This window comes from Molossus molossus, unplaced genomic scaffold (genome assembly GCF_014108415.1).
Source record: "Molossus molossus isolate mMolMol1 unplaced genomic scaffold, mMolMol1.p scaffold_m16_p_2, whole genome shotgun sequence".
In the NCBI taxonomy this organism is placed as follows: domain Eukaryota; kingdom Metazoa; phylum Chordata; class Mammalia; order Chiroptera; family Molossidae; genus Molossus; species Molossus molossus.
In genome coordinates this window covers 140,928,257-140,942,728 of record NW_023425355.1, presented here as the reverse complement: position 1 = coordinate 140,942,728, position 14,472 = coordinate 140,928,257, and positions in this window count along the sequence as shown.

Genomic DNA, 14,472 nt, shown 5'->3' with positions numbered 1-14,472 from the left:
AATGATCTGCAATGCTGAGAAAGAGCCATCTGTCATGGCTGGAGGCTCAAGCTGAGAAGACATACGTGGGGAGGCCCCAGGAACAGATGGGGAGGCTAAACCCCCACGCAGAGCAGAGGGTCCAACAGCTGGGACTGATTAATCCAGACGGCTGACTGTTACGTCATGTGTCAGATTATACCCAAGTGAGCAGCTACGTTCCAGGCAAGTTCAGGCCAATATGGAGGCACTTTACAGACGGTATCCACCTTGGAATTCCATGAGGGATGAAAATACTGTTCAGCCCTGCCTGGTTGTCCTCAATGGAAAGAATAGAAGGAAGGGGTGTAAGCTTTTCCTGGCTCTTCTTCTGTTTTTATTCTCAGGATAAATGAGAATAGAGAGAGAAAGGAATTGAGCTTTTAAAGAAACTGTCTTTGTTCTCTGTTTGCTCTCTAAATTATATTATAGAGGGAAAGATAAGGCACTTTAATTTATGAAATTCAACCCAACAAAGTGATTCCATAGTCCAAGATGTGGGGAAAAAAAGTTTCTGAGGAAGAATTTGACTCATTCATGCACTTCTGACAACATATCAGAAGGTGAACTTGATTCCTGTCCCTGTCCAGTGTTCCCTTGAAGTCAGAAATCGAACTAACTCACAGTAGCTGTCCATTGGTTACAGAGTCTTGTAGATTCTATTTCCTTAGTATCTCTTGACGCCATCTTGGCTTCTTCATCCCCACTGCAATTGCCTTAATTCTGACCTTAATTAAATCCTGTCTAGACTGTTAACAATTGTTTTTTCCAGCTGACCTCTTTGCTTCAATGCATTCTTTCCATAACTTCCAGAATAATCCATTAAAAATTCTGCCCTGGCCAGTTTGGCTCAGCGGTTAGAGCGTCAGCCTGCGGTCCTGAGAGACCCGGGTTCGGTTCCCGCTAAGGGCACGCACTTCGGTTGCAGTTTGTCCCCGGCCCTGGTTGGTCGTGCGGATGGCAGCCACTCGATGTGTCCCTTCACGTCGATGTTTCTCTCTCTCTCTGTCCCTCCCACTCTATCTGTACAAAAATGGAAAAATATCCTCAGGTGAGGATAAAAAAAAAAAAATTCTTATCTGTGCATATTATTTTGTTATTTACAATGCCTGTATGGTTTTCCTATTCACAAAGGTATTTAAACTTTTTTTAAATCCTCACCCAAGGACTTGCTTTTTTATTAATTGAGAGAGAGAGAGAGAGAGAGAGAGAGAGAGAGAGAGAGAGAGATGTGAGACAGAAACATTGATTGGTTACCTCCTGCATGTGCTCCAACAGGGGATTGAACCCACAACCTGGGTATGTGCCCCACTCAGGAATCAAACCTGCCACCCTTCTGTGCATGGGACAACATTCCAACCAACTGAGCCACACTGGCCAGGGCTAAACTTTTTTTCTCCCTGACAGACAGTATACACGAAATTCATCAGAGCAACAGAATCCTACAGGCATAGGCAGATTTTGACCAAACCCTTTTTTCATTTTTTTCAGGAAAATAAAGCTCAGCACAGTGAGTCAAGATGCCTCATTACAAGGTATGGCATAGATTTTGTAGAGCAGATAATGTGCACAATTGCCTTTGTGTTACATATAAGACATCACCTCCCTTTCTCGAAAGGATATGTGTTGGTACCAATGTTGATTTCTTCATCTTGATAAATGTACCATGGATAAAGGATGTTACCATTAGGGGAAGCTGGGTAAAAGGTATATAGGAACCCTCTGTACCATCTTTGCGACTCTTCCATACATCTAAAATCATTTGAGAATGTTACTGTATTATCTATGTTCCTGGTATTATTTAGATCTGTTTTATCTGAATAGTGGAAATACTACATAATGATGTGTTACTGTGCATCTCTCACTGTGCATTTCTTCTCAACTTCACATTCAGTGATATCTAGTAGGTAGTTTGACATCAGACAATGTGGGGGTATTTACACCATGACAATTGGTAAATGTTATAAACATTTATTAGCATACCAAAGCCATCAGATGGTACTCTCTCTGTTTGAACAATGGAAAGATATTGATAAATATGGATTGCTAGAAGAGCAGGGGACAAGAAAAAATGCCAACTGTGAAAGCTAGCTCCCCCTTTCTCTGTAAGGGCTGTAAGCCTCCCGTTTAGGGCTATTTCAGAGCCACTGAGCAACCTGAGGGCAAGTATATGACAAAGATCCCTGTGCTACTCCTGGCTCCAGGGAAGGAAGGGGGTGGAGCCCATCATCTGAAATCCTGAAGAATTTGTGCAATGTGGTGGGAGTGGAGACAGTGGAAGCCAAAGAGGAAGCTTGCCATAATTGTATCCATTATGAGTAAACTGAGAAACGTTCAAAATACTTAAAATTTGGCATCAGGGGGCAGGGCTCATAAGCTTTACATTGCAGTTAAAACAACATTTTCCAGCATGGTTTTCTGTCCATTAAACATCTGTTGAACATCCATGAAATAATATTCTGTGCCAAAATCATTAGAAAAATTTAGTACATGGAATAAAGGAACCCTTCCAGGGACACAAATCCAATAATGGGGTGTTGAAAAGATTCACCACCCAGATCTTTCATGGCAGAGATAATCAGCATTGAGGGTATGTTTTGGTAACATTTTAAGGCACAAACTCTATTCACCTCACCGTATACATGAGGTTTCGTCCTTGGGGGAAGAAAGGCAGGGATCAGGGGTGAGGTTAAGTATTACAAATCAGCATATAAGGCAAAATGGTTCACAATCGATGTGACTCTCTAAAATCTCTTAAATCAGTGGTTTTGGAGAGAGGGTACACCCCATAGGGGGATTTTAGGGTATTTTGTTATGTTTTTGGTTTTCCCACCAAGAGGGAGGCGAGAAGTTGTCTCAGACTTTAATGAGCCACAGCTGGGATTCTAGGCATCCCTCCTTGCTCCTGAAGCCCAGGACCAGGCAGGACCTTCCCAAGTCCCGCAGGACTCCTGCATGTCCTGCTAGACATTCATGTGTGCAAAATCCTGCTTAAGATTATCTGAGGATAGACCACACATCACTTTACAAATAAACAAAAAGTATTTGGGCACAGTTTTGATAAATACTGAATTTTTCTGGAAGTCAATTACTACATAAATCAGAAGATTATGTTTTGTTTTGTATGGAACTGGAGCTCAGTTGTTCACTGTTCCAGAAAATCATGACATAACCAGTCTTTGATAGGGCGCACCTGGACCACTGGCATGTGGAGCTGTTGCATCCTTGGTGATCCTATAGCCAGGCACAGGCATCTGATGACTTCATCTTCCAGTGTAGCTTTATACAAGTCAAAAGGCATGTTATTTTAAATTATTTGTACAGGTAATTTTATTATCTATGAATTTAATTTCCAAGATAGAAAAGGAGCTGTTATAAAAATAAAAAGAGCACTGTGTCTGATCGAATTGAGAAACATTGCCTTAAATTTCTTTAAATCACTGGAACCTGGGCTGCTGGAAACCAAGTCAAGAGTGAAATGTATGTTTTTCATTGTGCAGTCAAGTTGTGGTCTTCTTTCTCAGGAATACCGGAAGACCTGCCTTTGCTTTATCAGAGGCAAGATTTCTCAACCTTAGGACTATTGCCATTTGGGGCTGGATAACTTCTTGTGTGGGATAGTGGTGCTGTCCTGTACATTGTAGAATATTCCAGATGCCAGGAGCAACCTCCCCCTAAGTTGTGACAAACAAAAATGTCTCCACACATTACCAAATGTCCCCTGGTGGCAAAATTGCCTCTAGTTGAGAAACTCTGATTTTTGGCTACTCTACTCTGGGGTTCTTTCCAGAATGATGGGGATTTTTATCTTATTTCTCAAAGTATGTTCTGCAAATAAAATTTAAAATATAGGATCCACCGGGGTGCTGGCAAAAAGTGCAAATCAGTATCTGAGGGTAGGAGTAGAAATCTGCATTTTCATGTCTGTGTCAAGGAGTGAAGATGTTCATAGATACAGAACTACAAAGACCCTAGCTTGGTACCGGTTTGACCTGTTAGTAATGGTGTGACTTCATATTTCTCATCAGCAGAGAGTAAAAATCATGCCACATCTCAGGGTTGTTGTGAGGATTAAATGAGATACTGTACGGGAGGTTTCCCAACAGAGCAGGTCTTGTTTATCTTCGTAATGCCGTGTTATCCTAAACCAAGCCAGGGATACACCTAAGATCCAAGGTCAGAGAACCTGGGAGAATGGACTGCTGAGTCAGTCCTGGCTTCCAAGGGGCAAATGCTTTGAACTGCTCCTGGTGGTGGGCTGTAGTGCCCCTTAGCTGCCAGCCCTGACCTTGGGGGACAGCTGCTAATCCAGCCCCTTGGGTCAAGGAGCTGAGACTCTTTCCTCCTTTTTGCTACTTTCAGGGGATCAACGACAGCTCCAGGGAAAACATCACAGAGCTTCTGGGGTGATAACCTTAGCTACCAGGTGCCCAGCTCATCTTTGTGATATCATCTGCCCTTTAACCCAGTAAAGATTGTAGGCACAGGAAGGAGCTAAGCTCATCCATCCTATTCTATGCCATTTCCATGTGCAGTGGTTACAGTTACAAGGCTCAGAAAGATTAAGTCTCTCAGTCATATCACACAGCTAGCAAGGAGAGGAAGAAAGGATCTGAACCCAATCAGCCCAACCAGAGTACATGCTTTAAAAGATATGAATGAGAAACAACATGTGAAAGTAGAATGACATATCAAGGTTTTAGATCAGTACTCTCCAATACAGTAGTCTCTAGACACATTTGCCTATCTAAATTTAAATGTATATTAATTAAAATTAAATAAAGTTAGCCCTGGCTGGTTTGGCTCAGTGGTAGAGTTTTGGCCCTTGGACCAAAGACTTGGGGTTTTGATTCTGGTCAAGGGCATGTACCTCGGTTGTGGTTCAGTCCCTGGCCCTGGTCAGGGTCATGTGGGAGGTAGCCAGTCGATGTATCTCTCTCACATCAATGTTTCTCTCTCTCTCTCTCTCTCTCTCTCTCTCTCTCTCTCTCTCTCTCTCTCTCTCCCCCTACCTCCCTTTCACTATGTCTGGGAATAAATGAAAGAATATCCTCAGGTGAAGATTTACTTATTTATTTATTTTTAAAATATTTTTTTCTTTATTGATTTGAGAGAGAGAGGAAGGGAGATAGAGAGAGATAGAAACATTGATGAGAGAGAACATCAATTGTCTACTTCCTGCATGCCCGCTACTGGGGATTGGGCCCACAACCTGAGCATGTGCCCTGACCGAGAATCGAACCTGCGACCACTTAGTGCATGATTGATGCTCAACCACTGAGCCACACCTCCGGGTTCAAGTGAGGATTAAAAAAAAAATTAGTCTGGCTGGAGTGGCTCAGTGGTTGAGCATTGACCCATGCACCAAGAGGTCACCAGTTCAATTCATGGTCAGGACACATGCCCAGGTTGTGGGCCAAATCCCCAGTGGGGGGTATGCAGGAGGCAGCCAATCAATGTTCTCTCTCATCGATGTTTCTATCTCTCTCTCCCTCTCCCTCCTTCTCTCTCTAAAATCAATAAAGGGAGAAAAAAAATTAAACAAAGTTAAAGTCAGTTTTGTTGGCACAGTAGCTGCATTTTAAGTACTCAATAGCCACACATGGCTAGGGACTACTGTATTGGACAGCACAGATGTGGAACATTTTCCATCATCGTAGAAAGTTCTACTGTTGTGCATTTTACACAACTTCAAAAGCCTAACTTGGTATTTCTGTCATTTTTATTAGGACTATGTTAAACTAAAATGAAAATATACATTAAGGATGTCTGGGGAAAAGCCATGTTTGCTCACCTTAATGTTTTTTAAGAACTATATCAGAGATTAAATTAAAAAATGAAATATTCCCTATACCGTATTGATGCCTCATTAAATTAACAACTGAGTCACAGAAAAGACATTCCATTTTCCAACACTCTTTATTAGTGCTCAGTCTGTTTTCAAAGAGAAAGTATTTGAAAAATGTCCTACTCAGAATTATTATGTTTTCCTCAAATATAGACTTCTCTGTATTTTTTTTAAATGACAAGATCTACCACAACATTAACCAGAAGGAAATTATTCATAAACAGCCATACATCATTTTCTGCTGGTTATTTCCAGGAAGAGCAAAGGAAAACATGGTAGATTAGATCCTTCACAGCTGAAAAGATTATATTCACAAACCCAGTGCTAATGGAGAAAAACTGTAGATATGTACCGAGGAGAACATTTCACTTGTGGAAGTACCCGAATAAGACAAGTTGGAGCCATTCACTCCATGAAATTAGAGACTTTCAGAACTTACTAGAATCATAAAGTACCAGAGCAAGAAAAAATCTGAGAAAACATTTTATCTACATCTGCAGATAAAGAGACCGAGATTCAGAGTGAAGGGACACAGCCAGTTAGTAGCAGAACCAAGACTAAGGAGTGACAAGGATCTGTTTGGCTTCAGATCACTGGTGTTTTCCTTTCTGAAGCCTGGCCAGACAGTGAATGGCCTTTAGCCGAGATACTGAGAACAGACCAGCATGTCTGGGGTGTCCGTTGCATCCCATATCAGGTTGAGCCATGTCATGTAACTTCCCCAGATGGTGATTGTCAAATGTCTGACACAACATAAAGCTACAAACAGCCCTTTCCATTCACCAGCTCCCAGTGTCCTTGAAACCACAGAGATCAGCCAGTTTTGCCGTTCAAGACCCTCTGATGCTTCCTTCAAAGGAGGCAGCTGTTCAAAGGGAAGTAGCAATGTAGAAACTCATTGTTTAGGCAGGAGCTGGCTGAATTACCAAGGCCTCAAGGGAGTTGGGCATTGAGGACCATGTCAACTTGATTAGGCCTTCAAACACCCTTTCATGAAGTAATCCTTGAGAAGGTTTTGTTTGGAAGCAAAGAGGGTACCTTTATACCTGCCTCAGTGCCTTATATCTGTTCCTTTCTTCATGCCTTGCTTTCTTTGTCTGTTCTACAATGCAGGAGTGATTGGATATTTATCAGGAAAATCTTTAAGACTTTTTAATATTTCCCCAAGTTTGTGTACATCCCTAAAGCATAATATTTCAATCCCTTCAGCTTTGAGATTAGGCAACTAGCACCTATATCACAGGATCGTTGCAGGATTAAATGCAATCTTCTGTTAAGTGATTTGGAGATTCTGGGTTTATGAATTTCCTAAGGGACTTTCTGCCCCTAGAAAACATACTAGCCAAGAGGTGCTCCTCCCCCACATGGAAAATTACTTTAGCAAAAACCCTTTAGACTCCACAGGGAAGAAGTGAAGAGTCATATGTTAAACCCACCAATACTAAGAATGCAGGGAATCTCTTTCTTGTATGAAGCTTTATATTGCTGTTAGATAGGTAGATGAGAGGAGAAAAATTCCCAGACCTTAAAGCATGACAACTGGACCCAAATAATGACACTGGGAGGGCCAATATTAGTTATCTATTGCCTTGAAACAAATTAAACTTTATAGCTCAAAATAATAAACATTTATTAGCTCACAGTTTCCAAGGGTTAGGAATCCAGGTGATTCTGGCTCAGGGTCTCTCATGAGGTTGCACTCAAGATATTGGCTGGGACTGCAGTCATCTGAGGGCTTGACTGGGGCCAGTAGATCCACATCCAAGATGGCACACTCACATGGCTGTGAGCAGGAGGCCTCAGTTCCTCACCATCTAGACCCTCTATAAGGCTGTTTGAGTGTCCTGATGACATAGTAGCAAAGCCATGGGAGAGAGAGAGAGAGAGAGAGAGAGAGAGAGAGAGAGAGCAAGGAGAAAACCACCATGCTGAAACGATCTGGTCTCAGAAATCACATGTCCCTTCTGCCATATTCTTGTTTTAAAATATGTTTTTATTGATTTTAGGGAGAGAGAGAGAGAGAGAGATCAGTTACCTCCCGAACGTACCCTGACCGGGTACCAAACCCGCAATCTGGGCATGTGCTCTGACCAGGAATCAAACTTTCAACCTTTCAGTACATGGGATAATGCTCAACCAACAGAGCCACACTGACCAGGGCTCTGACATATTCTTGATTTAGAAGTCTCATTAAGTTTAGTCCATGCTAAAGGAGAGAAAAATTAGTTTCTACCTTTTAAAGAAGAAGAGTTTCAAAGTGTTTGTGGACATACATTAAAACTACCACAGGACCTAACCACAGCAATCTTGAAAAAGAAGAACAAAGTTGGAGGGATCACATTACCAGATTTCAGGTTATACTACAAAGCCACTGTAATCAAAATAGCCTGGTACTGTCACAAGAACAGGCAGATAGATCAATGGAACAGAATAGAGAACCCAGAAATGGACCCAAGACAATATGCTCAATTAATATTTGACAAAGGGGGCAAGAGCATACAGTGGAGTAAAGACAGCCTCTTTAATAAATGGTGTTGGAAAAATTGGACAGCTACATGCAAAAAAATAAAAATAGACCATCAACTTACACCATACACAAGAATCAACTCAAAATGAATAAAAGACTTAAATGTGACTCATGAATCCATAAAATCCTAGAAGAAACTGTAAGCAACAAAATTTCACACATCATACGCAGCAGAATTTTCACTGATGCATCACCTAAGGCAACAGAAACAAAGGAGAAAATGAACACATGGGACTACATCAAACTAAAAAGCTTCTGCACAGCAAAAGAAACAACCACCAAAATGGAAAGGCAACCCCCTGTATGGGAGAGCATCATTGCCAGTGATATATCAGATAAGGGGTTAATTTCCAATACAGAGAGAGTGCTCATACAGCTCAACAAAAGGAAGACAAAGAACCCAATTAAAAAATGGGCAGAGGAACTAAATAGACACCTCTCCAAACAGGACATACAAATGGCTAAGAAACATGTGAAGAAATGCTCATCATCACTAATCATCAGAGAGATGCAAATTAAAACAACAATGAGGTATCACCTCACACCTGTCAGAATGGCCGCCATCAACAAATCATCAAACAACAAGTGTTGGCGAGGGTGTGGAGAAAAGGGGACTCTAGGACACTGCTGGTGGGAATGCAGAATGGTGCAGCCACTATGGAAAACAATATGGTGTTACCTCAAAAAATTAAAAATTGAACTTCCATTTGACCCAGTGATCCCACTTCTAGGAATATACCCTAAGAAGCCTGAAAGACCAATCAGAAAGAATATATGTACCCTCATGTTCGTAGCAGCACTATTTACAATAGCTAAGATCTGGAAACAGCCCAAATGTCCATCAGTAGACAAATGGATAAAAAAAGCGGTGGTACATATACACAATGGAGTACTATGCAGCTGTAAGAAAGATCTCTTATTCTTTAAGACAACATGGAGGGACCTGGAAAGTATTATCCTAAGTGAAACAAGTCTAACAGAGAAAGACAAATCATATTATTTCACTTATTTGTGGAATATAATGAACATAACAGTCTGAGGAATGGGGTAGTTCCAGAGACATGGAAATGAGGTACAGGCTGACAATTCCCAGAAGATGGGGTGGTGGGGGAGAGATAAACCACAGAACTTATGTACATGTATGCATGAACAATGGACATAGACAACCAAGCTGGGGACAGGGTGGGGAGGGAGGGCGAGGGGGGTATCAGTGGGAGAAAAAGAAGAAACATCTGTAACAAAAATAAATTAATTAATTGAGTTTTTTAAAAAGTAGCTATGCAATCCAAAAACAATTAGAAAAAAGTTAGTTGCAGGCATGATGCACCTTTTCTTTAAATATTTCAGTAAAAATTTCTAAAATCAAGGACCTTCTGTAATATAATCACACTATAATCATTAAAGTCAAGCAATTTATATGAATAGTTTACTATTATCTAATCTACAGACTTTATTCATTTTTTTCCAGTTGTCCCAATAATGTCTTTTATAGCAAAATAAAATTCCTGATTAGAACAGCATTTATTTGTCCTGTCTCTTTAATCTCATTTAATCATAAACAAAGTCTCAGTCTTTCTTAGTCTTTCACAGTATAGACATTTGTGAAGAATATAGGCCAATTATTTTGTAGTATTCTTCAGTATGAGTTTGTCTATTTTCTCATGGTTTGACTCAGGTTTACATTTTTAGCAGGAAGAACGTAGATGTGATATTGAGTCCCCAGTGCAGCATATCATGGGTCAATTTGCCCCATCACTGATGATGTTAAATTTGATCATTTGATTAAAGTGCTGTATGACAGTTTTCTTTATCATAAAGCTAGTTTTCCTTTCACAATTAAACATCTTGTGGGGAGAAATGTTGAGACTATACATACAACCTGTTACTCCTTGTGGTAGGCAGAATGGCCTCCCAAGAATGTCCATGTACCAATCCTGCAACCTGTTAATATATTAGGTTATACGGCCAAGGGGGATTATAGTTACAGATGGTATTCAGATTGCTCATCAGCTGACCTTAAAATAGGGAAATTATCATGATTTTTTTTTTTGGTAGCTCAATATAATTCCAAGGGTCTTTGATAGAGGAAGTAAACCACCATTTTAATTGAGCCATCATCTTAGAAATGACATGACCCCTTTCGCTTCCTGCTTCTGTAAGTTGCTTACCGCTTTTCCGCCAAAAGAATGCCCTGCCCAGGCACTAGAAAGCTAGGCACGCCCTACAACTTGGGGCCCAGAATTTGGAGAAGGCCTCCTCTGGGTCCACATACGTGAATAAAGGAACCTCTTTGTTTCCTCCGTTGTTCTGTCTATTATCTGTAACATCCTTACGAGTAGAAGAGGGAGGCAGAAAAATCAGTCAGAGAAGATGTAATGACAGAAGCAAGGTGGGAGTGATAGTGTGGGAAGGATTTGACCTACCATTGCTGGATTTAAAGATGGAAGTAGGGAACCATGAGCCAAGGAATGCAAGTGGCCCCTTGTTCCAAAATGTAGGCTTGATTATGATTAGGGTAAAATCAGGTCAACCTATCAGGAGGTGATTGCCTTTGAAAATCATAGAACCCAAGAGGAGGGGGTATGCCAAACCATGTAGAGTTACACAGGGAAGCACCAGGGTTATTTGGGGGGAGGGTAGCAAGAGCCTTTGTTCTGGTTTCTGTGGGAAGAAACAGGTGAGGCAGTGTCAGCAGGTTTAGGATTAGCTAATATCAATAATTCCAAAAGGTTCTGAGTGTAGGGCTGTCTCTAGTTGTCTAGTACCTGCCCTGGGGTGAGCAGGACAGGGGAATAGTGACTGAGAGTATAAGAGCTGACAAGGGAGGTGATTGGAGTATGAGCTCAGGATGGGTTGATTTGTACATAAAATGCCTATTTGCACGCATTTAGGTTTACTAGCTCTAGGAATGTGCTCATCCTGGGATGTTTCTGTCTCCCTCCCACTCTATCTGAAGATAAACACAAAAACATCCTCTGGTGAGGATAAAAAAAATGTTCTCATTGATTTTAAAGAGAGAGGAAGGGAGAGGGACAGAGAGACGTCGATAGATAGGCTGCCTCCTGTCTCCTGCATGCATCCTACTAGGCATGGAGGCTGCAAGCCAGGTATGTGCCCTGACTGGGAGTCCAACTGAGGACCTTTATGATGCATGGGACAACGCTCAACCAACTGAGCCACACTGGCCTGGGTGAGAATGTTCTTTTTTCTTGGAAGATGTATTTAGCTATGAAGTGCCATATTTGCAACTTACTTTCATATGGGTCAGCAACAAAAAAGGACAATATTTTAGCATGATTTCTATCTATCTATCTATCTATCTATCTATCTATCTATCTATCTATCTGGAGAGGAAGAAAGAGAAGTAAATATGTCAAAATGATTAAACCAAGGTGGAGGGTATACAATTATTTAGCGTGTTATTCTTTCCATTTTTTTGCATGCTTAAAATTTTTTGCAATAGAATTTTAGAGAAAAATAACATAAACAAACAGAAATAGCTTTAAAATAGCTGATCCACTTTTCTCAAAGTATGATTGTGTATATGGCATACTCTCAAGGCTTCAATGTCTTTTCCTGAGGTCCAGGGTGCAAGAAGATTAATTTTTTTAATGAAAATTTCTACGTGTCAGTTTAAATCAGTCCTCTGCAATTCAATTAAATGAAAAGTTTGCCGGTAAAGTGCCTGAAAGCAATGACCTCATTAAAATATGTACACGCTGCTTCTCAGATCTCATTTATACATTTTTATTTGTTCTTACAGGCAAAGTTATTTTATAATCCAACCACTGTCTCAGTCACCATAGATTAATAATGGCCCATAAAGGGAGTTTTAATATGTAGAGTGTGTGGAAATGTACATTCCAGTGAGAACCTAACCACAAAAGAATGAAAAAGCAAGCAATGCAAAGCTTTTATATTATTTTATATTTTCTCTATCTAATTTTTCAAAGCTTTTATACATGACTAGGCTTATGCATGTATGATCATTGAGGTTTGGCATGTGTGGGGTACTGCAAGAAAGCTGAGGGGTGAATCACTGAGAAAGAGGTCCTGTGGTAGTTTTCTTTATTGTTTATTTTTATTTATTTATTTATTTTTAAATTCCAACTTTAGTAAAAGAATAATGTTTTAATATACGTATGTCCCAAATAGTGCAATGGATGCCCTGTGATTTATCGGGAAATTGCATAAAACCTGTACTACAGGACTTGTGGCTTCACTTTAACGACATTTTTCATTACCTTATTATTCTTTTTTTAAATTAATTAATTAATTTATTTTTGTTATAGATGTTTCTCCTTTTCCCCCCACTGATACCCCTCTCGCCCTCCCTCCCCGCCCTGTCCCCAGCTTGGTTGTTCATGTCCATTGTTCGTGCACACATGCATACAAGTTCTGTGGTTTATCTCTCCCCCACTACCCCCTCATCTGGGGATTGTCAGTCTGTACCCCACTTCCACGTCTCTGGGACTACCCCATTCCTCAGACTGTTATGTTCATTATATTCCACAAATAAGTGAAATCATATGATATTTGTCTTTCTCTGTTAGACTTGCTTCACTTAGGATAATACTTTCCAGGTCTCTCCATGTTGTCTCAAAGAATAAGAGATCTTTCTTTCTTACAGCTGCATAGTACTCCATTGTGTATATGTACCACTGCTTTTTTTTATCCATTTGTCTACTGATGGACATTTGGGCTGTTTCCAGATCTTAGACATTGTAAATAGTGCTGCTACGAACATGAGGGTACATATATTCTTTCTGTGTTTCAGGCTTCTTAGGGTATATTCCTAGAAGTGGGATCACTGGGTCAAATGGAAGTTCATTTTTTAATTTTTTGAGGTAACACCATATTGTTTTCCATAGTGGCTGCACCAGTCTGCATTCCCACCAGCAGTGTCCTAGAGTCCCCTTTTCTCCACACCCTCGCCAACACTTGTTGTTTGATGATTTGTTGATGGCGGCCATTCTGACAAGTGTGAGGTAATACCTGGTAGTTGTTTTAATTTGCATCTCTCTGATGATTAGTGATGTTGAACATTTCTTCATATGTCTCTTGGCCATTTGTATGTCCTGTTTGGAGAGGTGTCTATTTAGTTCCTCTGCCCATTTTTTAATTGGGTTCTTTGTCTTCCTTTGGTGAGCTGTATGAGCACTCTCTCTATATTGGAAATTAACCCCTTATCTGATATATCACTGGCAATGATGCTCTCCCATACAGGGGGTTGCCTTTCCATTTTGGTGGTTGTTTCTTTTGCTGTGCAGAAGCTTTTTAGTTTGATGTAGTCCCATGTGTTCATTTTCTCCTTTGTTTCTGTTGCCCTAGGGGATGTATCAGTGAAAATTCTGCTGCGTATGATGTCTGAAATTTTGTTGCCTACAGTTTCTTCTAGGATTTTATGGATTCATGAGTCACATTTAAGTCTTTTATTCATTTTGAGTTGATTCTTGTGTATGGTGTAAGTTGATGGTCTAGTTTCACTTTTTTTTTTTTTGCATGTAACTGTCCAATTTTTCCAACACCATTTATTAAAGAGGCTGTCTTTACTCCACTGTATGCTCTTGCCCCCTTTGTCAAATATTATGAGCATATTGTCTTGGGTCCATTTCTGGGTTCTCTATTCTGTTCCATTGATCTATCTGCCTGTTCTTGTGCCAGTACCAGGCTGTTTTGATTACAGTGGCTTTGTAGTATAACCTGAAATCTGGTAATGTGATCCCTCCAACTTTGTTCTTCTTTTTCAAGATTGCTGTGGCTATTCAGTCTCTTTTGTGGTTGCATATGCACTTTTGAAGTATTTGTTCTAGTTCTGTGAAGTATGTCGTTGGTATTTTGATGGGGATTGCATTGAATCTATAGATTGCTTTGGGTAGTATGGACATTTTAATGATGTTGATTCTTCTGATCCATGAACAAGGTATGTGCTTCCATTTTTTTATACCTTCCTCTATTACTTTTTTCAATGACCTGTAGTTTTCTGCGAATAGGTCCTTTATTTCTTTGGTTAAGTTTATTCCAAGGTATCTTAATTTTTTTTTGCTGCAGTGGTAAATGGGATTTTTTCTTAATTTCT